The following is a 5647-nucleotide window of genomic DNA, read 5'->3' on the forward strand; positions in this document are numbered from 1 at the left end:
TTTACACGACTATACGTAATAAAAATAGGCATCAAGCACGTCCTTAATATGAAACCTATTCACCTTTCCTTTACAGCTAACACCTTTACCGTGTAATCCCCTTTATCATTCCCAGCACTTTTCTCATCCCCCTTCCTCTTTTGGTTGACCGAACCTCCTTATCACAAGCGGTTTATTGGAAGTCTCCAACGGAAGCCTCAATAAATCCATAAACCCATGAAGATGACAGAAGAGGGAATATATGATATATGCTGAGAGTCACATCCGTATATATGTGTGTTAGTTTGTAGCTGGGGAACAACTCATACCTTGCTTTCTCCTTGTCGTTCCTGCTAGGCGCATGACCAGTGGTGCATGAGTGTGTATATAAATGTATGTGTGTGGTCTGACAATACGACTTGTCCTCCACTGTGTCCCACGGGCGTCTCCGAGAGAGTGAGAGGGACTGAAAGTGACATCTAACTACTTACGGCAGCCTTCAGACACATGAGGCTTCGATTTCCTGTGTTAAAGGTGAAGTGTGTAATTTTTTCGATGTTAAAATACTTTCTTCTGTGCTGGTGTAATGTGCAGAGACAACTATATGTAAGCCGTTCTTAGGAAAACTTTACAAATAAACACTGTGGTAACAGCCTAACATGTCACAGTTCTGGGACTAAATAAACAGTTTAGGGCCTATGCACAATAATAATGATACAAAATTAAAAGAACAGTTCACCCAAAAATGAAAATTTACTGAAAATGTACTCATCCAAGATTCTTTCTTCATTGGAAAATCGATTTGGAGAAATTCAGCATTACATCACTTGCTCAGCAATGGATCCTCTGAAGCGAATGGGTGCCGTCAGAATGAGAGTCCAAACAACTGATAAAAACATCACATTAATCCAAAAGTAATCCACACCACTCCAGTCCATCTGTTAATATTTACCAAAATTCAAGCCCATAATAACGCTTCATCCAGGAAAAAGGTCCAACTGCTGTCATCGATTCATGTCAAAATTGATTATTCATGTCAAAATTTGTAAGTATTTGTTTTCTTGATTTTTGTTGTTGTTGCATATTTCTCTTCTGATTCAGACAATATAGAAGGTGTGGATTATTTATTTATTAGAGGATTTGTAGATTATTGAAATGTTTTAATCAGCTGTTTGAACTCTCCTTCTGACGGCACCCATTCACTGCAGAGGATTCATTGATGAGCAAGTGATGCTACATTTCTCAAAGTAAATTTTCCAATGAAGAAAAAACTATATTGGTCTAAACAAATGTATCTTTTTAATGAGGTGGGTGTTCCTTAAAATAAAAAAATATAGTAAATAGTGAAATACTGAAATTTGGCTACATAAATAAGAAGAAGAAAAAATAAAACATAAATGGCCCAGAATACATTAAATACATTACATTTCTGGTTCAAGGAGGAATGAGAAATGTACTGACTACAATACATTGTGTAGTAAAATATTGGCTGCTGCACATGAAACAACTGATATTCATGAGACATTTATAAACCAAAAATAGTATTAACACAAGCCTCATGCAATATCTGCATTTTATTTGTTTATTGTTACATTAACATCACATTACAGGTGGAAAATAGGTTGCAACCGGCAATTAACATCAACTTTAATGAATGTTGCACCTATAGTGAAGACAAGATGTGAACAATGGGAACCAGAGTGGAGAGGGCAGCAACATCCTCAGCATCTCTTGTTCATGTGTTGCATGTTTTTGATAAAACAGTGCTGCTTTTCACAGTGTGAATGAGAGGTCTGTATCAATTTGCAGTTCCTTAAGATTCCCCTAAGGCAGAAGCAGCAGAGACTGGATGAATAAAACAATGATTATGCATTTCTCTCTGTCTCTCTGCATCTTGTCTCCCACACAGCTCAGTCTGACTTCCCACCATCTGCTGACAAACCTCAGAGATAGCGGCCCTCCTCGTCTGGTCACCATCTGACTGCAGCTGTCAAAAAAACATTTGCATGTTATTTGAATAACACGCTGCTGACCCCGCCTCCACACTTACTGAAGAATGCTAAAACTTTCTGTGCTTCTTTGAAATAATATATAAAAAGAGATCTTTTTCCTCTTATGAAGTCTGATGTCTAAAGTATAGAAGCCTGTTTCAAGGAATAGAATATTAAAAATGTAACTGAGACTTACTAGCTCATAATTCTGACTTTTTCCCTCACAATTCTGAGTTTATATCTCACAATTCAGAGAAAAAAAGAATAGCAAGATACAATATAAACTGAGAACTTCAATGATATAATTTCAGCAATTCTGACTTTATCAGATTCAGAGTTTACATCTTGGAATGTTTCCATCACAATAATACAAATAAAAATAAATAAATAAATAAATAATTTTATTTCAACTCTTTATCTACCCCCCCCCCCAACCATTTTTTTCCAATTTTTTGGCAAAATTTAATGTAGCTCATCCGATTAAAATTTCTCGAACCATTTGTTTTATGCAAAAGAAGTAAGACTTCTTCTGAATCTAAGAATTTTTTCATTCCATAATTTTTTGTTAATGTTTCTAACCTTTCTGTTTTCTGTAAATAGACTGTACACATGCAAGAGGGAGAGAGAGAGAGGCATAGAGACAGAGAGAGAGAATGAGCAGGAACAGAATTTAAGCATGTAAAAAGCGCTATTCACATAATGGCATTTTATGTGATTAATACCGCCATTGACAAAATAGGCAAATGGATTTTTTTTTTTCTTTTTCTGTCTGTGCAATATCCATTTGGATTCTGTGATTATAACCAGAGCAGATCCGAGCCTAATCCTGATGGCCCTGTCTGGATCTGCTCTCAGAGGTGAGGGCTTAACTCTGACATTGTTCAGAAATCTTCAGGTCCACTGTGAAGGGACAACATGGCGCGAAAAAAAGTGCGAGAAACTAAGTGAGGTGAACTTAGGTGAATTTTATTTTAAAAAGAAGAAAAAAAAGTACCTTAATATACCTTGACCTAAAATATGCAGAAATATATACTGTATACACACAAGTATACATATTATATAGTTTTTATAGCAACAATAATTGCCTGTACATTATACAGTCTTTGAATAATGGACATGAAATGTTCAGATGTTTTGTTAATAATATAAAATGTATACAATACAGTAAATAAAAAAGAAAGAAATAGGGACATCAGTTTTAGTGTATTATTGAAATAACACAATATTACATTTTACAATAATTGTCTATAAATTATACTGTCTGTACATAACGGGCATGACATTCTCAGCTGTATTGTTAAAATAATAAATAAAATAAAATCATTAAGGGCATCATCTTGTCTTTATTGAATAGCACAGTGTTAATGTATAAATTAAATGAAATGTAATTAGTGCTGTTGAACGATTAATCGCGATTAATCACATAAAAAAATGGTTACATTATATATGTATGTGTAATCTGTTTATTTATCATGTATATATAAATACACACGGATACTATATATTTTAAGGCTAGGTTTAGGTTCAAAATATGTTTATATATAATAATTATATGTATATATCATATAAATTATATGAAAATAAATATATGAATGTATAAACATAGATGTTTTCTAAATATATAATGTATGTGTGTGTATTTATAAACAGTAAAAATAATAAATATACTACACACAGAACACACACATATATTATGCAAAAAAAAACACTTATCATGTATGCAATTAATTGTAATTAATTGTTTGTCAGTACTAAATTAAATTAAATTAAATTAAATTAAATATACATACAAACTAAAAACTATTATTATCATTATTAAGTGTGTGCATAGTACTGTATATTTCTATATTTTATAATATTGCAACATTTAGAGTGTAAAAATGAAATGTCCTCATCATTATCATTTTGCTGTTTTGAAAGAGAAAGAAACTTTTTCACCTTGATTTCTGTTTAATCTATCAGTTATTTTTGGCCTCCATTTTCTGTGCCGCTGATATTCTCAGTGTGTTCAAACATGGCTGTGTGGGCGTTCAGCCATTCGTTGTGCTCCACTGACTGCTCAGATTATCGCCATCCATCATTTGTTTACACTCTCATTTGGAAAATCGAGCTGTTTTACTCCCTGAAATTATAATTTGTCCCCAAGGCCACGTAAGGTGAACGTCAGATGTGTTTTTGTAATCTTAAATTCAGAATCCACCTTTGGTCTGTGGCATGCTTCAGATAGTATGCTGATGGACATTCTTTGTTTTGCCTTTGGTTTACGCCTTGTCTTTTCTTCTTTGGGAAGATGTGAAGGTGAAAGGGAGATGCCAGAATAGCTGGCGGCTTACGTCAGTGTAAGTGCACTGTGGGATTGATGCTACAGGGCGAGGCTTTTGATGTCGAAAGTGACCTTTGTCATTGGAAAACATTCTCAGATACAAGCTCAGGTTCATATATATATATATATATATATATATATATATATATATATATATATATAAAATACAAAAATAGAAAATATACTGGTACAAAAGTATGACAAGCATCAGAAAACCCTTATCAGTACAGTGCTAGTCTGAAGTATCTGGAGTATAGGAACACATATGAAAGTGAAATAAAGTAAAATAAAACAATTATGGTCATGATAAAAGGTCTAAATTAAGTGTAATACATTTAAAATATTCTAAATTATTTAATGTCAATATTAAATATTTTTAGATTTTTGGGCGAGGTTTAACTTTGTGAACAATGTATTAAATTCAACAGCATTCTTCAATAAATGTTGCCCATGTAAATAGGCCCAGAATATGGAATATGTACACTTTTTCGTCAAATATGTGGTAGCTGAAAGTAAAATAAAATTATCCAAAATATTTAATAAATGAATCCTCAAGAGAACTTCGCAAAATATGGAAATGTGCAGTCAGTGCTTCAATTCTACAGACACATATTCCATGCGGGCCTGCTTACACAATGCTAAAACTGAAGGTGGAACACGCATGCATGAGAAAATATGACCTATCTATGCATGATTTATGGGGCACTTGAGAATTATTGGTATCTGGTCTTGCTCTTTTAGAGCTAACACAGACAGAAGCTTGTATCACTGATGGTGTTGGTAAGACACGCTGACCTACAAGTTCTGCTCATGCGTGAAACCACAGGGAGTTCGCAATAACAGCCACAGTCTGTGTCTGCCGATTCCACTCGCTTAGGCCAAAACTGCAGCAAGCTCAGGGGACAGCTTTATTTCTGCAGACATGAGATCATAGAATGCCATAAATCTATCATGTTCTGTCATATCTGACATAATTCATCCATGCATGGAATGTTCCACGTTTGGAGAACATGCGGGTTTGTATGCATGGATGCTGCATTCCTTTGGATTCCTTTCCAAAATGGGCCGTTTCTGTCCTTATGTAGTATTCAGAGTGAAACTGAACTCGACACAGTGTCCAAACACTGCATATCCTGTTTGTAAGATGCTATCTGAAAGGATTTTATCAGCCTATATTACATATTAGACCTAAAAAGATCAACACAGAAACTCCCCTTAAGCTTAATGTAACAAAGCATCAAATCTTTTGGGCTGAACTATCTTCTTCTGAACTTTAGATGCTCTTTTATTCTGGCCCCAGCACTTTAATAATGCATTTTTGCACTCATTGTACATTTTTCATTATTCACTTTCT

This window comes from Carassius auratus, chromosome 10 (assembly GCF_003368295.1).
Source record: "Carassius auratus strain Wakin chromosome 10, ASM336829v1, whole genome shotgun sequence".
In the NCBI taxonomy this organism is placed as follows: domain Eukaryota; kingdom Metazoa; phylum Chordata; class Actinopteri; order Cypriniformes; family Cyprinidae; genus Carassius; species Carassius auratus.